The sequence below is a fragment of the Puma concolor genome, chromosome A3 (assembly GCF_028749965.1).
Source record: "Puma concolor isolate L17-30 chromosome A3, mPumCon1.1.hap2, whole genome shotgun sequence".
Taxonomy (NCBI): domain Eukaryota; kingdom Metazoa; phylum Chordata; class Mammalia; order Carnivora; family Felidae; genus Puma; species Puma concolor.
Genome location: NC_141669.1, coordinates 5,245,928 through 5,266,318, shown reverse-complemented (window position 1 = coordinate 5,266,318; position 20,391 = coordinate 5,245,928). Strand labels below are relative to the sequence as shown.

Genomic DNA, 20,391 nt, shown 5'->3' with positions numbered 1-20,391 from the left:
CCCCTAACTGATGTCCCGCTTCTGCACTCACTTCCCTCCATTTTGGCGAAGACGACAGGATGATCCTGTAGGACAACACTCTCCCCCAACCCTTCCAGGAGCTCTCTCTCACTCCGAGTAAAAGCCAAATCTTTCAAAGAGCTACATTATGTTATCTGGCCCTAGGTTACTTCTCCAGGCTCATCTGGCATCATTCTTCCATTGGCTCATGCTGCTTCACTGACTTCCTTGCACTTAGCAGCACACCGGCACAATTCTCACTCAGAACGTTCATGCTCATTGTCCCCCCCAGCCTGCAGTGATCTCCCCCAGCTAGAGATCTCTCACTTCCTTTAGGGATTTACACAGCTGTCATCTTAATACTGAGACCCTCCCCAACCACCACATACTTTTAGAAGAATCTATTATGCTTTGTTGTGCTCTAGAATATTTGTCATCATGAGACATATTGTAAATATTTCTAAATAGATTTGCTCCACAAGGGCAGGACTTTCTGTATTATTCACTGTTGTATCTGCTACACCTAGAATAGCCATTCTTACACTGGATATATATTTGCAGAATAAATAAATTGAATATATGGGGCTGCTCATTAGTACTAATGATTTATAGATTACGTAGGATTTTCTACGAAAAACATATTATATTTGTATGTAAGAGCAATTTGAGGCGCCCAGATGGCTCAGCCGGTTAAGCATCGGACTATAGCTCCGGTCATGATCTCGCGGTTTGGGGGTTCGAGCCCCGCGTGTCGGGCTCTGTGCTGACAGCTCAGATCCTGGAGCCTGCTTCAGATTCTGTGTCTTTCTCTCTGCCACTCCCCTACTCGCACTCTGTCTCTCTCTATCTCTCAAAAATAAATAAACATTAAAAAAAATTAAGAGCAATTTTATCTCTAAAGCTTTTTTTTTTTTAAATATGGAATACTTCGCGAATTTGCATATCATCCTTGCACACGGGCCATGCTAATCTTCTCTGTGTTGCTTCAACTTTGGTCTATGTGCTGTCAAAGTGTGCACTGTTACTTAAATCTTAGTAACTTTCATCTCTTTTCTTTTTTCTTTTCATATTGCAATGGCTGAGACCACCAGTTCAACTCCTGAAGATGTTTTCCTGTGAAAGAGAGCTGAATTTTCTCTAGTTATTTTTCTGTCTCTATGGAAGTGATCATGTGGTTTTCTAACAATTACTTGATTTTTGATGTTCAACTATCCTTGGGTCCCTGGAATATCCTGACTGACCTTTGAAATCGACGTCAGAACACAGAGCTCGAGAGACATGGGCCACAGATTTTGACTGAGTGAGGCCTTCTTACCACTCCTTAGAGACAACTGTTTCCAAATCACAGACTATTCCACTGATGGGTATGGTTGTTTCTGGAGGCTGTTTCAGGCAAAGTCAATGCTTTGGGGAGCCTGACAGATATTGTGAATCAGCAACACAGGCTGGAGAGTAAGTTTTGTACAGAGGAGAGCTCACCTCTGTTAGTATAGTTATACTATATATAGTTAGTTAGTTAGTGGTCAGGGATTAATGAGTTATCAACAGATTGTTGCCATGTGTAAGTGGGGCCCTGGTGTTGCTGGATCACCTGATATTTGGTCAGAGAGACTGGGGCATCTGGACTTTTAAAGCATCAACTAATTTTAAGTGCTTTTAATTAATTTAAATCTATAAAAGAAGATATCATATGGTGCAAGTATAACGTATCTGTAGGCCAAGTTAACACTACAAGTTTGAGACCTCCGGTGTCTAGAATGAGTGTGTGTCCTTCTCTGGTTTTAATTCTTTTATCTTGATTCCTCCTCTGTAAATTGTGGATAACAATTGTGTCACTGAGTCGTGGTGGTGAATACATACGTTTCCAAAGCATTACAGCAGCGTTGAAATGAAAGAAAGCCCACTATGGCTTCCAGCCTGGGAGTGTAGACTTCTAGATGAAAAAGGGAAAGTCTATTTAGCTCGTGTCCATCATTCCTTGAAGAAACCAACTTTGAGAATAAAAAGCCCATGAAGTAAACCAATACAAGTAGCAAGAAGTGAGGAATAGGAGTTTTAATACATTTTCCCTTCCTACCGTCCATACAACCCAAATATTATTTACCACGAAAAAAAAATGGAGAAATTAACACTGTCCTTGCTAGATGGCTGGGTGGGTAACATCAGAACATCAGGCTGGCCACAGAAGCTTGGACTGTGGTTCTCCACGTGGCGTGGGTGCTCATTACATTTCCTGTTGTGCCCTTTCTGTCCCTTTCATCCCTTCATGTCTGCAAGGCCCACAAGCATAAAGGATGCCAGGGTCCAGTTCTCAGGGGGATGGATTCTAGACTGAAGAAGATCGGCCACGTGAAGGACTGTCGCACTCGCTAGATAGTGTGGGGAGGGGGCGTGGCCCTGCCGGTGCCTGGCCAAGGCTGGCGAGTCTCTCGTGCCTTAGTTCAGTGTGGAAAATGACTATGTGTACCCGTCCTGATGTTGAGGGGGCTAAACGAGATGAATACACGTGGAAGGCGTGAGCAGTTGGCACTGAGTGAAAACCCAAGGATGCTGACAAGCTGCCGCTCTTACTAAAGAGAAACAGAACACCGCGGACAGACACCCCGGCCAGCCCAACCCAAGGCGCTGGGAAGGCCCGGGACGCAGAAGACGGGTAGGTTCAAAAGTCAGGGACAATCACGGTATACGACACAGAAAGTTTTCCAAAACCGAGACCAGAGTGAACAAAAGCACTGAGTGGGGGCAGGGCAGCAGCTGGGTTGCTCCCAAAGTCATCAGCTGTGCAATGAATCGGGACGCCCCCCACCCCCACCCCGGGCCCTGCAGGGCCCCTGTGCCCCCGCCCCCTCCCGCCACGAAGTGCGTGCGGCGGCGTGTGTCCCCGGGTCCGGGAATGCAGAGGCCCTGTCGCTCAGGGTGCCCTGGGACCGGAGCTCCTGGGCCCCCCCCCACCCCCGGGCGGGCTGGGATGACCCCCCCCCCCCCCACCGCGGGGCACACCTGCGGTGACGTCAGGCCCGGGCTCACCTGCCCGAGCGAGCGGGCGCAAGGGACCGGCTGGGGGCGCACCTGCCGGAGCCCCACAAACGGGGCAGTGAGCGGCCGCTGATTAACATGCAGAGCCCGGGACGGGGCGAGGCCGCAGCTGGACAGCAGCTTCTCCGAGTCTCTAGAAAAAGCCTCTGTCACAGCTGGAGAGAAGAGAGCGCGGCGCCGGCCGGGCCGTGGTGCGGTGCCAAGAGCCCTTCTTGGGGCGGAAGCGGCGGCGCGGCCAGCTGTCGAGCGTTTGAAACGTGAAAGGCCCGGGGCTCCCGGGGAGGGCAGAAGACAGAGGCCACGTCAGAGGAAGCGCGGGCTGCTCCGGGGGCCGGGGAAACCGTGGGCTGAGGCGCGCACGTTGGGCCATCAATAAGGCTTTCAGAGAGCCGGGCGGAAAAACAGCTGGGGGGGGGGGGGAGGGGGAGAGGGGTGCAGGGGAGGGGCCGCGACCCTGCGCCGGGGGACCCGTCCAGTCCCGGGGCGCCGCGGGCACCGCAGCCCCGCCCCGGGCCGCCCCCGCTACCCCCACCCCCACCCCAACCGGCCACCGCGACCCAGGTCCCTGCCCTCCGCCCCCACCCCTGCCACCCAGGTCCCTGCCCGGCCGCCCCCACCCCGCTGGTCGTCCGCCCCTCCCCCACCGCCCAGGTCCCTGCCCGCAGCCCCACCCCTGCCTCCAGGTCCCTGCCCCGGGCCACCCCCCCCCTCCACTGCCCTCCCCGTTCCCGGCGGGGGGGGAGGGGGGCACTTCCTTCGCCCCCAGTTCCCCTGCCTTCCTTGCATAGCCTCAAAGCAAGCTTGCTATCTTTCATCTTTTTTTTTTTCACATTTTTCCGAGCCCCACCTCCAGGCCTCCCCACCTAGAATCCTGTGGTCCTCCTCTCTTCTTCCCACAAACCTCTGCGACCTTCTAATCGCTTAGCGACTGAGTACCAATGACCCGGCAGGGGTCAGATCTGCCGCCTGCTAGGAATAAATGGTAAGCGTACCCCGTCTTTGACCTGGGGCGTGTCAGGCCCTCGAGTGTAGAAGACCAGGAGAGTGGCAATTCTCCGTGCAGGTCCGCTGATCTCTAAGACCATGGGCCTCGGGGCCCTGGGCCTGAGCAGGATGCTGTAATTAGGCTAAGACAGAAAAGAGAAGTGCCTCTGCTCTCCTTCCTGCCGGCAGCGGAGCCCGGCGCCCTTTGGGGCTCCCGTCAAACCACAGGCTCGCCCGCACTCGCAACTTACCCACGGTGGCACCTACCGCCTGTCTACACTTCCCCCTGTCGTCACGGAGCCTGCCGTGTGTGTGTGTCCCACGTTGCCTGAAACCGGCTCGGTGGGCTGGTTCTTCCATTTGTTCCCACGTGAAATTTAAGGCCGTCTTCATGACATTCTGGGGGTCACTTTTAAGTAAAAAAAAAAAAAAAAATCGGGTTACTTGGTATCACGAAAACAATACAGCAATTAGCTCATGGCTGGGTCCAGTCCCGTGTAGTAACCACCCCCGAGAGTGGGCAAACTTCCGGCATCCTCCCCGGCTAGCCCTGAGCCGTGGTGGGTTCCTTAGCCCTGCTCTGTCAGGGCCTTCACCTGCCGGCTCATGCTGCCCCCGCTGATACCTGACCTTCAGGGCTGGGGAGTTTGGGCGTGGAAGGGGGGCATGAAGGGTCCTACTCCTCACATTCACTCTGGCACAGCAGGTGTATAAAGCTGACCCTCTGCCCTCCACAACCTCTCCTTGCCTCGGAGACTCCTTACCAGCAGTCCCCTGGATGTCGGACATGCCGCCTTTCTTTTAGGAATCAGCTTCCGGACAGGAAAGCAGAAACTCACCGTTACTTTAAGAGAGAACGCATCTAGGGAATGGGCCAGGCAGGCATCAGACAACTTAGACGCAAGCCAGGACATCGGAGTCCCAGACAGAGCTGCAGCCCGTGTGGGGGTCACCAGCCCCAGGTCCGGGCGACAGAGGGAAGGGGTCAGGTTATGAGAACAACTCGGAGGCTTGGAGGGGGACCCTCCCAGAGCTGGAGCCCCACCCCGGGGCGAGGCTGCTGCTGACGGTCCAGGAGCTTGGTCCTGGTGCTGATGGTCCGGGAGCCTGAAGGCGGGACCCCAGGCAGACTGGGACTCGGACCTCTGAAGGAGGAGGATTGCTTGAGGAGAGAGTGCTGGGGCTGGTTCTAGAAATGTGCGCAGGACCAGAAACTGAAATAAAGCCCTGCTCAACGGGCACTGCAGGGACAGGCGGCATTGCTTGTAAGCCGTGGCCATGAACGGTTGTGCGAGAGAGAGGATGGGGCCCCTTGCCCCTCCAGCCCTGCTGTTAGCCCGCAGCCGCCGCACCTGCGCAGAAGGGCTCAGGAGCCCTGCCTGGCAAAGGAGTAGGTTTGCAGCCCAACCCCGGCGTCACAGAGCAGAGCAGGGTAGGTGAGAAGCCGAGGGACGGCAGCTTAACAGTTAATGTGCTGTGCCTGACGGCCGCTTGATTTCCTTCCTCGGCACCTAGGCATCAAGGTACCCTTGGGGCAAGTCTTCTGGTCCCCGCGATGGGGCTTTCCGGGACGGCAGTGAGTCTAACACATCTGTTGTCTTGTTCACAGCCCATGCCTGGTCTGTGAGGATAATCACACATCCTTCGCCCAAAGGGTCAACGTCCTCTTCACTCGGCTTTCGCAGCTGCTCCCCTGCCCCAGAGTCATTCAAGAGGGAGCCGGATGCTACTGTAGTGTGTCAGCCAAAATACAAACCACAGATTTCCAGGCTTCCCAGTGATTTCCCTTAATTCCTCGTGGCACATCGAAACGGACTCTGGACAAATCTTACCCACCCCCCTCCAGCTTCTTCCAGACTCTTGAGACCATCAGATGGATGCGTCATGAGGACTAGTTTTCTCTTCTTTCTGAAATCCAGCCTCAGGATCTTGCACCTCATTCTAGAATATGACATCTGTCCATCTGTTAGTGCCTCCACTGAAGTCTCTACTTCCACATTCTGCTAAATTTTAATTAACAAATTCGCAATTAGAGGGAAGTATGATATGTTACATAAAGATGTCATTTATACGTTCACTTCCCTACCATATATGGAACATTGTCAAGATGACAAAGAGGAAGAGACATCATTCTCTCCTACAACACATGCATGAGCTAAAAGGAAGACAGAACTGCAAAGAAATCATGAGAATGTGGAATGGAAAAATTAAGGGGGGCCGGGGGGGGGGCTGGTGAAGAATGAACAGATGAAGGGACTGAGTTTTGCACAACAGACCGGTCAGCCCGAGAAAGAACTAAAGACTTTCTGGGCAGGGACAGCAGTGCCTACAAAGGCTTAGGGGCGTAAAACCGAGGAAGTGCTCAAAGGCAAGCAGGACACTTGTCACGGGCTAAGGACAGGGCTGCCATTGGGCTGACCAGGTCCCATGTGCTGGGAGCCTGGACCCACCGCCATCGCCCGTGGAGAGGTCAGCTAAGCTTGGATCATCCAGGGTGTTGTTGTTTGATCGTCTCTGTTTCCTTAAATGAACAGAACAACTTGAATTTGAGACACTGGTTGGGACATGCATGTGACAAGAATGCACATTCTTAAAAACGTGCGTTTCTGAACTGAGGCAAGGAGAGGGTCTTGTTAGGATGCTACAGACGGAAGTCGGGTCTTGGCAACTCACTGGATTTAACGACTGAGGGGCGGAAGAGGCAAAACTCACCCAGACGTTTTACATCATGAAGCTGGTTTTATGGCCCTGCCGTTGTTGTTCCAGAGGCTCAGGAGGTGAGAGAGCAAGTAAGGAGGGGACACTGGGGGTAATGAGTCTGCAGTAAGGACAGTGGAGTCCGGAGACCCGCTTAGGGCTGAGACAGGAGTTTGGAATCACTCCCCCACAGACTTCCGTCTAAACTGGCACAAAGCCACGGGGGGAAACGTGGACATTAGAACATCACCACTAAAGTTGCTGCTGTCAAACAGGCACACGTTTTGTGTGTGTGTTCATTTTAAATAAATCTCCACAGGTGATCAATAAACCTGACGCTTGGCCCAGATGACCATGTAAGAGACCACGGAGAGAGAGACGAGTCCTTTCGAAAGACAGGTCACTTTTTTTTTCTTCTTCTTCCTAAAGGACACCTTATTTACAGCCACAGAAAAAGGCATTCAAAATCCAAATTTTGTTGCAACACAGTGACATCTAGCGTACGACTTGGCTAACGCCAAGAGGCACTTCCCCAAGGAAGCATTGAAGAGCCTTTCGAACTAAAATGAAAATTCTGACCCGGGTTTTAAAGGCAAAGTTTAAGAGGAGGAGCAACGCAGCATTATCTGGTCCACAGCTCCATCGGGGCCCAGACACCCATCCCGCGTGGGCCTCCGGGTCCGAGGTGATGCTTTTAAGCCAGAGTGATACGTCTTCCTCACCTGACAGAGGTCTTCCCCGGCATTAATTGGTTTTGATTAGGATGTTTAGTTAATTGTAATATAATTACTAGAACTTGGCTTATTAGTTTGCTTTAATGATAGCCATTAAGATTTTAATATAAATATGATTATGCTAGAATATTATTTTGTCCTGAAATTGCAAGAGTGGTTTGCAGGTAGATTCTGAGCTTCAGGACAGAGATGAGAAAAATGCTGTCTGGTCCCGGTGGGTTTTCGCACGTGGAACCGCATTTCTGAGTGCACGTAGCTTGATGGGGAAACGCTTGTCGCCAGAAGGCAGAAGTCCTGTGTTCTTGTCCCCGTGTTGTCATTGATCGGTGACGTGACCTAGCGGGAGACACCCTGTCCCCCCGCATCTGTAACTAGGGGTGGAAAACTGCCTAAGTTTCCTCGCTGTGTCTCATGAGACTCAGCCAGGAGCTTGCTTCTCGTATTTTGTTCATCTTCACAACTCCACTGTGAGATGTGTGTTCTTTCCCTCGTTTTACAAACGAGGAAAGTACAACTCGGAGAGATTAAAGTGACTGTTCAGGCGATCAGCTTGCCCAGGACAGAGCCGGGGGTGTGAGCCAGCACGGCTGAGCTCCAAGCCAGTCCGTCCTTTGCTGCCCATCACACCGAGACTGGCAAGACCAGCGGAGAATCGGCCGTATCTAGACCCTAAGAGCTTCCACATGGGAAATGAAGTCAGTGATACTTTAGACATCTAATTCTATCCCTCTGTCCACAAGAAGCAATTGGCTCAATATTACAATGACTGTCAGGAAAAGGTACCACTGATAGTGAGATGCCAACACTAAAATCATCGGGTTTGGCAGTCTCCAAAACAGAACTGCTAATCCTGAGAATTTTCTTGAACAGGGTTGTTTTTCTCTTGCATTCGGACACAACTCATCTCAGCAGCAGAGAGGTTACCAGGCTCAGAACTGAATGTTGGGAATAAGGTTCAAATTGAAAGAAAGGAAATGGAATGAACGATCCCTGGTACGCATCCAATGCTGACGTCCCTGGCACTTGACCACAGCCCACACCATGCTCCACGTCACGGCCACCTTGCGGTCAGGTGGCGGCCCTTCCCACGGCCACAGGGAAGGCTGTACCTGCGCTCTGACTCACGGTGACGGAGTTCTGTCTGAGGCCTTCTCCCCTACCTCACATCGGTGCAGATTTTATTTTACAGTTGGCCAGATCCAGTGTGGGTTCCCGTGAGGGGGACAGGCCTCCTCATCCACTGCCTCGGAGGGTCTAGGTGCAGGTGGCCGCAGAGTGGACGTTGGTCATTATCTCTCAAGTCTGAAAACCTGCGTACCCCCTCAACTGTCCAACTTTTTACTCTACAAACGTTCCCCTATTTATGCAAATAGGCGTGTTTCTTTATGTGGCGGTATTTTAAAAATACTGACCCTTGAGGACAACACAGTCGGCCGTCGAAGGATATTATTAAATCATTTCAAGTCCATCCAGACAATACTATGAGATTGCTTTCAGGTGATGGCATATGTGTGTGTCCTAGCACAGAACGAGCTCTAAGACATGACACTGAGCGAAAAGCTACAAGTCATGAGCCTGGATCTATAGTATATTGAGAGTCCCCAGGCGCGTCTGCTGGTTAACCCCAGGTACAGGTGATGCTTGCCGTCTAGACACTGGTCCAGGAGCTTTACCAATATCAGCTCATTTAACTCTGCTAACAGCCCTGTGGGGAAGGTGCCACTATTAATCCTCTAGATAAGGAGAGGAAGACAAGGAAGCATTGAGCAAGTCGCCACGGTTACGCGTCTCCCTCTGTCTCTGACTCTCTCTACCCCGCCCCCCCCCCCCCGACGTATATATGCAGTGGGGTCTACAAGGGTAGAAGCTTTTGGTAAACTTCCGGAGGGACACGATTTGCCATGTGGAAGGAGCCATTCACTTCTCTGTACTCGCGGGCATTGGTATTTTTAACAAGTATATTTTCACATAATTCTTGGAGAATAAAGATAGATGTTCACATGGGTGCGGGATGCAGGGTTTCAGCCGAAGCGTCGGGCAGGTATGAAGTAGCTTTGGGAGGTGGAGGTCATATGCCCCCTCCCTCGACCTGGACTAGAAGGCAGGTCAGGGTTCGAGGCCTTCAGAATAGCCTGCCAACTTTGCCATCTGTTCACTGGGCAGGCAAGGTATTTAGGTCCTTCCAGCAGTTGGTCAGAGCGCGAGGCTCTTCCCGGCATCGCCCTTCAGCCATACCCACAGCTGGGCTTGAACAAGGAGATTCTAAAGACGGTGACCCCAGTTATGAGTTCCCCAACCTGGCCGACTATAGGGTTCCCTTGGAAAGTTTTTCTAAAAACGTGCACATCCCCATATTCAGTCTTTGATTCAAGTTCAGCAGAACTGAGATAAGGTCATGGAATCTATTTTTGGAAAGTTCCCCCGGTGACGCTTCTGGTCAGCCAAAATTAGGAACCAGATGATGCCGTGGGCCGCATGTGAGTGCTAAGCTAGTATACAGAAGCAGGCACTTTTCAAAGACACTTGAGGGGCAAGTTCATGGCCCGTGAGGTCACCCAGCCAGAAGGAATACAGCTGGGATGTGAATATACACAGGGCCCCCAAGGGAAGGGCCCAGCAGAAGCGAGCAGGGCATCAGAGGGCCAGGAGCACAGGTTTGGGACTGAGAGAGAAGCAGGACATTAAGGCGTAAGCATAGTTTAATCACTCAACTCAAAGCCACCGGTGAACGTGGAGCATAGGCTCCACCCCCAAAGAAACGGTGGAGGCTTCAGCCACCTGCAGGGACCTGGTTTCTATCCACCCCATGCTTCTGGGTTCTCTCAAGTGTCCCATCTCCCCACTCTCGAGGTGACCACAGACATGGGGGAGAGAGCCACGGAAGGAAATGGCGGTCCAAGAGGATGGTAGGAGTGGTGAGCAGTGACACAGTCACCCCCAGACTGCCGAACCCCATGCTCCCAAAGGAAGAGGCGCTGAGTACGTTTGGGTATCTGTTAAAACCCTGCTCCAAAGTCAATCCTCCTTAGCAAGACAGCTCCAGCCTTCTCAACACCACCGGTCCGTGGGAAATGGGCTTATTTGTGAACATCTGATTGCTGAGAGAGGTTCTCATTTACAGACCACTAACAAGATTAAAGTGGCTAATTTAAAAAGTGCTTAGCCTAGATGTTTAAGCAGCACCAGGCTTGTGAGTTTCTAACGGCTGTTTCTGTATCGGTTGCTAACGGGAGCCATTTCATTCTCTTGCATTGAAATGGATCAGATAAATCACATTAGGTAGGTTTACAGAAGCGAGCAGTGACAGGTTCCTCAAACTAAAAGCTAAATCGCCTGCTAGGGTCTGGCTTTCTTTCATCACACACTCTATCTTCAAACCCAATACCTATTTAAAGCTGCTGATAACACTCCAAATGCTCCCGGGCCTTGTCCTCAGACATAATGTATGGTTCCACCGATGCTATGGAATTTAAACATTTTTGATACAGTCTATTAAAAAGAGGGATTGTAGCTCATTCAAATTCAGCAACTTCGAATAGAAAAAATAAATAAAAAGTCCATGAAATCGCACGCCGCATTTGCAAAGGAAACCGGGTAGGAATCACACAAGGACGCTCGCCGTTCTGCCACCAAATTATCTCTCCCGGGCAGGCACAACTGATAAGGGAGCTCGTTGTACACACACCTCAGGAAGGGAACAGGAGAAGATTTCGCGATCTCCCAAAATAGAAGGGAACTTCGCGTTTCTGAGGGATCAAAGCTCACGTACACTCCACGAGCGACCGTTCGAAATTCTCGTTGAAATGGAGGCACAGGCCCCCTTTGTTGTGCCACAGCCGTGGGTGCAGGTTACCCCGTTTGCACGCGGCCTCGCTCTCTTGTCCAGGAAAACGCCACACCCCACTGGGCGCCTTCCGTCCTTGACAAGATGATGACGACGTTGGGCGAGAAACCGGGATGAAGAAGATGTTATGGAGCGCGGCGTTCTGTGCCATAGTGTTGCGGAGCGTGGTCCTCTAGTCTTGAATTAAATGGCCTAAGGGCCTTAACTTAGTCATCTCTGCAGGTTGACGCCACGTTTAATAACGACCGGGTGAAAACACTGCTACTTTGAATGCCAAGTTTCCGTAATTCATTACGTAATCAGACCCAAACACAGGACGTAGATGGAAAAAGAGACCAGAGAAAATTATCAGAGGATTTTCAAAAGGAGGAAAATAAAAACAGGTAAAGGGAGTGGATTGAAGAGGGAAAATATAACTCTCTGCCAGTTGTAGAAAGTTTGAATCTAAAGAACAAAGGTCTTGGGGCACCTGGGTGGCTCAGTCGGTTGAGCGTCCGACTTCGGCTCAGGTCATGATCTCACGGTCTGTGAGTTTGAGCCCCGCATCAGGCTCTGTGATGGCAGCTCAGAGCCTGGAGCCTGCTTGGGATTCTGTCTCCCTCTCTCTCTGCCCCTCCCCCACTTGCACTCTGTCTCTCTGTCTCTCTCAAAAGTAAATCAACATCGGAAAAAAAAAAAGAGAGAGAAAGAACAAAGGTCAGAACGTGTTGGTGGAAAAGTAGAAATCGAATAAAGGCAAAAGAAGGCTAAGCAGAGCGGTGCCATAAAACGAAGCAAATGCCTACAGTGCACGAGGAGGGGCAAGCAGTTCTCTTCTCGACTGTGTCACTCACCGGCTCTGGGGCTGCAAAGACCTTTTGAATCTTCTCATCTTCCCCCGTCTTATTTATAAAATTGTCATCATAATATCTACCTCATGGGCTTGTTACGCAAGCTAGGAACAGCATCACGTTCAAATGCCCGGTGTCTCAGGGTGATGAACCCCACAGTGAGTGATGCCAGGAGTGGAAGTAATGTGGCAGGTGGAACGCTGGCCACCGTGGCTGTAACTGTGGAGCAATATTAATTGCTTGTTTTTTTAAGTTTTAATGTTTATTTTTGAGAGAGGGAGGGGGGCAAGGAGACAGGGAGACACAGAATCCGAAGCAGGTTCCAGGCTCCGAGCTGTCAGCACAGAGCCCAACGTGGGGCTCGAACCCGCAAACCGCCAGATCATGGCCTGAGCCAAGTCAGATGCTTAACTGACTGAGCCACCCAGGCACCCAATATTAATGGTTTTTATGTGAGTTGACCCATGCCTCGTTATATTGCCAGGTTATTTATGCAATATCATGACTCTGAAATGATTAAAAGAGAAATGATACCAGCAATTGTAGTAGGCATTAAATAAGAGAAAATACAGAAAGTAGAATGTGGTCTTTGAATCACTTCCCAAGGCTCATTACAGGACGCAACTTAAAAATCAGGGAAAGGGTTTTGGAGAGGTTTTGGAGACAAACACTCAAACTTCTTACGTTCAGTTGTGAATTCTTTCACTTGTTCATTCGAGTGAACGAGTTAGAGACAGACCACTTTAGAAGGCAATCTGGCAGGAGAGGGAAAATGCAGATGCTGAAAACGTGGACGTGCTCTAATCACGTGACACAAGCTAACAAAGGAGACGCCTCTGTAGGGAAAAAAAAAGAGGTGTCTTTTTAATAAGACTTGGAAGGTGGAGTTGAGTATGTTTTCAACAGGGAGACGAACAGGCAATGGTCGCTGAGATTTAGGAAATGGCATTTGCTAAGGCACAGAATCAGGAGGGAGGACCCCACGTTCATGGAGGGCCTAGAAGTCGACCGTGGCTGCGGTGTGAACACAGTGGGGAAACAGGAAGGTAGAGACCTAGGGAGAGAGGAGGAATGTGCTCCCTGCTCTGGCAGGTGAAGTTCATCCTGAAGACGATCGAGAGCCCAGGAGTGACTCAGCATGTGTGAAGAATGGAGCGGGCTGCCTTCCTGTTCTCACGTGAGGATCTTAGAAGCCACTGACGCCACCCGAGCAACAGGTAAGAAGCTGAGCAAACTGGACAAGGGAGGGGAGGTTCCCGGGTATGCTGCTGCCCCCTCAAGTTGGAGAAAACAGGCACATGCAGAGAATCACAACCCACATGTGCAGACATCTCCATGGAGAAGTGTCAAGGCAGGAAAGCCCAAACAGTACTGGACAAACGTGGATGTGCCTGACTGATCAGAGCTCCAGGGGGACCTAGTCGTGCAGTGGTCTCCCCACGTTGGCGAGCTTTAAGTCCACACGCTCAACCAGGTTCTCACATGAATATTGGAGGAAAATCCCCTTACGCTTTTGGCTGGGAGAGAAGAGAAATAATCATTCTGAGATAATATGCCAAAGCATTCTGTTCTTCTCTCCCAGCTCTGCTCTCAGGAGACCGTATTTAACCAGAGCCTAACCTGCCGGGGTTTTGTCAGAGCCTAAGAAACACTCAATTCTGGCCCCCTGTAAACATGCTGTCCCACCTAAAGGGGTGGAGGAAGGAAACCGAAAAACTGAGAAGCTTGTGTGAAGTTCGTAGTCCACAGGTACAGGCAGGACCAGAAAAGGTGCCCCATCACCCCATTTCACCGCCGTTACTAGTCTTGTTTCCAGCAGTTTCCATTCAGCACATCAAGGCTGGCTATCAAGAAAGAGTTACCAGGCATACTAAAAGGCAAATAACACGGTTTGAAGAGACAGAGCAAGCATTGCAAACACACTCAATATGGAAGGAAAGTTGGAATTGCCCAACGGGGAACTTAAAACAACTTTGACCAATTTGCTAAGGGATCTACGTAGAGAAAGAAGACAGTGTGTAAGCAGAAAGGTGGATATTCTAAGAAAGAATCAGAAAGAAATGCTCCAAATCAAGATACTGTGTAACAGGTATGAAAAGCATCTTGTTGAGCTTATTAGTAGGTTGGACATGGCTCAGGAAAGAATCTCTGAGCTTGGTATCTCAACAGAATCTTTCAAACCTGAAAAGCAAAGGGAAAAAAAGACTAAAAACAAAACAAAACAAAAAGCACACCAAAGACCCAGCTCTGGTGCGACCCCCACATAAGGCAGCAGAAGAGTAATGGGGATACCAGGAGAAGACAGAGAGAAAGGAGAGGAAGAAATATTTGAAACAATAATGACTGGGAATTTCTGCCAAATTAATGTCACCAATCCAGAGATCCAGGAGGATCAGAGAACACTAAGCAGGTTAAGTGCTAAAAAGAAGCCTGGGGCGCCTGGGTGGCTCACTCGGTTAAGCGCCGGACTTCGGCTCAGGTCATGATCTCACAGTTTGTGGGTTTGAGCCCCACGTCGGGCTCTGTGCTGACAGTTCAGAGCCTGGAGCCTGCTTCGGATTCTGTGTCTCCCGCTCTCTCTGACCCTCCCCTGTTCACACTCTGTCTCTCTCTCTCTCTGTTTCAAAAATAAATCAACATTAAAAAAATAAAAAATAAAAAGAAGCCCTACATGTTGGCACATCATTTTCAAACTACATAACATCAAGCTCACTGGAAAATTCCCCAAGATAAACCACATCTGGGACATAAACCACAGCTTAACAAATTTTAAAAAGTAGAAATAATACAATGCCTGCTTACAGACCACAATGGAATTGTAGTAATACAAAGACAGCTGGAAAATCCCCCAAATCCTTGGGAGATTAAACAAAACATTACTTTTCATTTTTAAGTTTATTTATTTATTTTGAGAGAGTGTGTGAATGTGCATGTGAGTGGGGGAGGGGCAGAGAGAGAGAGAGAGAGAGAGAGAGAATCCCAAGCAGACTCTACACTATCAGCACAGAGCTCAACTCAGGGCCTATACTCACAAACCATGAGATCATGACCTGAGCCAAAATCAAAAGTCAGACACTTAACCAACTAAGCAACCCAGGCACCCGAAGAACAAACGCTTCTAAATAACACATGGGCCAAAGAAGAAATCTCAAGTAAAATTTTAAAAATTTGATCTAAATGAAAATGAAAACACAACTTATCAAAATTTGTGGGATATAGCAAAAGCAGTGCTTACAGAGAAATTTATAGCATTGAATACATGTATTAGAAAAAATTATATATATCTGTATATATATCTGTATATATATGTATATGTGTATATATATATATGTGTGTGTGCATATGTATGTGTATATATATGATTTATAATCTGAGCTTCCACTTTAGGGAACTAAGCGGGGGAAGCAAATTAAATCCAAAGTAAGTAGCCCCCAAAATTAATAAAAATTTAAGCTGAAAGCAAATAAATAAATAAATAAATAAATAAAATAGGAGGAAAACAGGAAGCCAATAGAGAAAATCAATGAAACCAAAAGATGGTTCTTTGAAAAGATCAGTAAAATTTATACACCTTTAGTCAGGTTAATTAAAAAAAAAAAAAGACACAAATGAATGAATGTCAAAAATGAAAGAGAGGACATGAGTTCAGAGCCCACGGGCATTTCAGAGGGTGAGAAAATCCTGCTAACAAATCATCTAACCTAGGTGTACAAGATATATGTGAGGAAAACTTCGAAACTGATGAACAAAAGGAAGTAACTAAGATATATTTCATGCTCATGGAAGGGAAGATATTGTTAAGATGCTACTTTTTCCCAACTTGATCTATCGATTCAACCCAATTCCAGTCTAAATCCCAGTAGGTTGTCCCATGCATATCAACAAACTGATCCTGGCGTGTATATGGAGAGGCACAAGACCCGGGATAGCCAGCATGATATGTAAGAAGAACGGAGCTAAAAGGACAACACTACCCAACTTTTTTTTTTTTTTTTTTTTTCCAACGTTTATTTATTTTTGGGACAGAGAGAGACAGAGCTTGAACGGGCGAGGGGCAGAGAGAGAGGGAGACACAGAATCGGAAACAGGCTCCAGGCTCTGAGCCATCAGCCCAGAGCCCGATGCGGGGCTCGAACTCACGGACCGCGAGATCGTGACCTGGTTGAAGTCGGACGCTTAACCGACTGCGCCACCCAGGCGCCCCAACACTACCCAACTTTTAAAGCCACAGTAACCAAGACAGTGGTACTGGTGAAAGAGTAGACGAGTAGATCCCAGGAACAGAATAAAGAGCCCAGAAAGAGACCCACATAAGCATAGTCCACTTATCTCTGGCAAAAGAGCAAAGGCAAGATAATGGAGAAAAAAAGTCTCTTCAACAAATGGTGCTGGACAAAGTGGACGTCCACATGTGAAAAAGCAAATCTAGACGCAGACCTTATATCCTTCACAAAAATTTACTCAAAATGGATCACATGCCTAAACATAAAACACAAAAGCATAAAACTCCTAGAAGACAACACAGGAGAAAATGTAGATGACCTTGGGAATGGCAATGAGCTGTTAGATGCAACATCAAAAGTATGATCCATGAAAGAAAGACTTCATAACAGACTTCATTAAAAAAAAAAAAAAAAAAAAAAGTCTGCTCTGTGAAAGATATTGTCAAGAGTAAGAAAATATATTGGGGCGCCTGGGTGGCGCAGTCGGTTAAGCGTCTGACTTCAGCCAGGTCACGATCTCGCGGTCCGTGAGTTCGAGCCCCGCGTCGGGCTCTGGGCTGATGGCTCAGAGCCTGGAGCCTGTTTCCGATTCTGTGTCTCCCTCCCTCTCTGCCCCTCCCCCGTTCATGCTCTGTCTCTCTCTGTCCCAAAAGTAAATAAAAACGTTGAAAAAAAAATTTAAAAAGAAAATATAAACCACAGACGGGGAGAAAATATTTGCAAAAGACTTATCTGATAAAGGACCATTATCCAAAATATACAAAGAACTCTCAATATTCAAGAACTTAAGAAGGCAAACAACCTGATTAAAATAGGGGCCAAAGGGGATATTCACTTGCTTTCCTTGTGATACTCCTGTCCCTGTAATATCAAAAATTAATAAATTTGTATACCTTTTCTCCTGTTAAGAAAATAAAAAATAAATTTAACATGTAAAAAATGGGCCAAAGACCTGTAGAGACACCTCAGCGAATGAGATACAGGGGTGAAAAATAAGCATCTGAAACAATGCTCCACATGGTATGTCATTAGGGAAATGCAAAGTAAAACAACAATGGCTCTTTTTTAAATTTAAATCCAAGTTAGTCAACAACTAAATAAAATAAATAAATAAAACGACGACTGAAAAGAAATAAACTTTAAAAAAACAAATGCGGGTGCCTGGGTGGCTCCCTTAGTTAAGCATCTGACTCTTGATTTCAGCTCAGATCATGATCTCATGGTTCATGAGATCGAGCCCTGAGTGGGGCTCCGTGTTGGGTGTGGAGCCTGCTTGGGATTCTCTCCCTCACGCTCTGCCCCTACCGCGCTCTCGCTCTCTCTTTCTGTCTCTCTCAAAAATAAATAAACTTAAAAAAAGAAAAAAACAAAAAAAAACACAGTGAGATAGCACTACGTGCCATTAGAATAGCTGTGCTCCAGAACGCTAACAACATCAAATGCAGACAAGTAAAAGACACTCTCGTTCATTGTTGGTGGGAATGCAAAGTGGTGCAGCCACTTTGGAAGACAGTTGGGTGGTTTCTTATAAAACTAAACATCTTCTTACCATAAGATCCAATAATTGTTCTCCTTGGTACTTACCCAACTAAGTTGAAAACTTAGACCTACAAAAAAGCTACATGTGAATGTTTATGGCAACTTTATTCATAATTGGCAAACCTTGGAAGCCACAAGATGTCCTTCAGCAGGTGGATGGATAGATAAACTGTGATCCATCCAGACAATGGAATATTATTCAGCCCTAAAAATAAATGAGCCATCAAGCCATGAAAAGGCATGGAAAAACTTTAAATGCAAATACTGAGAAAAAGAAGCCAATCTGAAAAGGCTACATACTATATAGTTCCAACCATAGGACATTCTGGAAAAGGCAAAACTATAGCGATAATAAAAAGGTCAGTAGTTTCCGGGGGTTGTGGGAGAGGGGAGAGGAGAAATGATTAAGCAGAGCACAGAGGACTTTGTAGGACAGTGAAACTATCCTGCATGATACTGTAATGGCGGATACACGTCACCATACGTTTGTCCAGACCCATAAAGTGTTTTGGGTTTGGACAAATACCAAGAGGGAACCCCAGTGTCAACTATGCACTTTGGGTGGTAATAATGTGTCAATGTGGCTTATCAATTGTACCAAGTGTACCCCAGGGGGAAAATGTTGATGGTAATGGGGGAGGCTGTGCACGTGTGGCAGCAGGAGGTATATGGGAAATCTTTGTACCTTCTGCTCGCTTCTGCTGTGAATCTAAAACTGCTCTAAAAAATAAAGCCTATTAAGAAAAAAATAAACAAAAAGAATGAACCAGAGTAGAAGGTTCTGACGGCAGCTGTAATTGGGTAGATAATGGGATAATGCCTGGGCTTCAGATAACAGAGGTCCTAAGGCTCAACAGAGAAGCTTGGGGTGGGAAGGAAACCATGGATCCACGTGGGAGATCTGTCTGAACTGGAACCCATAGGGCATGGAATATAGAAGTGGAATCTGGAGACCGGGATGATTCCTGGGATCCGGGGCTCTTGTGGGGAAGGCTGCAGTTTTGACTTGCACTGACTTAGAGGGGCAATCTGAACGAAGAGTAGGATTGGGTCGGTTGAGGAAGACAATATCACTTCTGAGTTCCACAAAGCTCTCCATTGTGCTGGTGAGCATACTGGCATTTTTGAGTACATTAACTTACATAACTCTCCTAAGAACTTGGCACATTAAGCATGTTCATATTCATTTTTTAGTAAAGGAAATATGGTTAGTGGGGTAAATAACGTTCCAAAATCCACCCTGTGCTTTTCCACCACACTCCAGCTATCAGCCAGTAATAGGCTGGATGTTACCATTTGAAAAGTTCATGTTTTGATTTATGTTTTATTTATGTTCATTTGTTGACTTATGTTTTATTGGGCAGGAACTAGTCTTTCTCTCCTGTTCCAAAATCGAGAAGAACTCATTCTGCCCACAGAGGGACTGAAGGGTCAGTCAGCGACCTGGAATCAAAGGCATACTTCATTCCTTGCCTTCCAGGGACAGGGTGGACAGGAGAGCCTGTTCACGGACTCTGGGGTCCGCCTCAATAAAAGGGCTTGAGAAAGAAGGGCTAAAGGAAAGGAGAACCCAGGTCCAGAAGTGACAGCGTCCAAGGGTGCTGGAAACTGAACTGAGGCAAGCTGCGGGCCTCCGTGAGTCTCTGCTGTGTCACCCTTAAAACGGGAGAGCATGCGTCCACGTGGGATCCATGCGGGGAACCGTGCAGGCGTCAAAGCCGCGATGCGTAGTAACAGTAACGCACTCAGGGATCACAGTTGTCGCTACGACCCCACACCTGGAATTCGGCCTCCACCTTCTCCTGGAGGCCTTTTCTTTAATCCTCACTCCCAATCAAGGGAAAATGGTTCAGAAAGGCTTCCACAACCCCAACACTTTAAAGCCTTGCTGCCCAGGCAGTGAGGAGCCCCCGGGAGAGCTGTTGTACTGTTAATTGCCCAATACCAGTCCTGCAGGAGGGACAGCATCACCCCGCTTAGCATCGCAATGGCTAAGACAGATAAATGTCCCTTGAAATGCTTTCCCAAGGAGCAGCAGAGTCTGAGCTGGTGGGTTGTTCTCAGCCACGTCTTCCCGCCATAGAGAGACTATTCCTTTCCCTGCAGTAGACATGTGGCAAAAGGGGGAACACAAAAGCCGTACGGAACCTCTGCTTCCATCATTAAAAACAGATTGGTCCCCAAACACTGATGCTAAGCATGAGTTATGAGCACACGAAGAAAGTATTCAAGCAGTAATGCTCAGATATCCGCTTGGCAGTCACTGATGGCACAGCCTCTCTTAGTCTGACCGACCAGTGAGAACGTATCTCCTGCATGGGATCCTCTGGGCTCCAAAGCTCAGTATTTGAATGTTGTGTCTGAGGTTTGCAAAAATGTCTGAAGAACTCTCTGGGAAATCCAGTAGACAATCTCTCAATAGTAACTCAGGTCCAAGGTTTGGTACCAGACAGATTTCCCAGCAAACATGAAGGAAAACACAAAGGGCATCCAACCCAGTTGGT

General features: G+C 48.3%; 1 long non-coding RNA gene and 1 other non-coding gene across 2 annotated transcripts; both read right to left on the bottom strand.

Moving 5' to 3' along the window:
• Positions 1-912: 912 nt before the first annotated feature.
• LOC112864415 (U6 spliceosomal RNA) lies at positions 913-1,019 on the bottom strand. Its single transcript, XR_003223962.1, has one exon. It is a non-coding gene; the product is annotated as a U6 spliceosomal RNA (small nuclear RNA).
• Positions 1,020-2,040: 1,021 nt separating this feature from the next.
• Positions 2,041-3,460, bottom strand: LOC147582200 (uncharacterized). The gene is made up of 2 exons (XR_015248666.1): positions 3,028-3,460; positions 2,041-2,487 (listed from the first exon to the last, which is right to left on the bottom strand). It is a non-coding gene; the product is annotated as an uncharacterized LOC147582200 (long non-coding RNA).
• Positions 3,461-20,391: the final 16,931 nt, after the last annotated feature.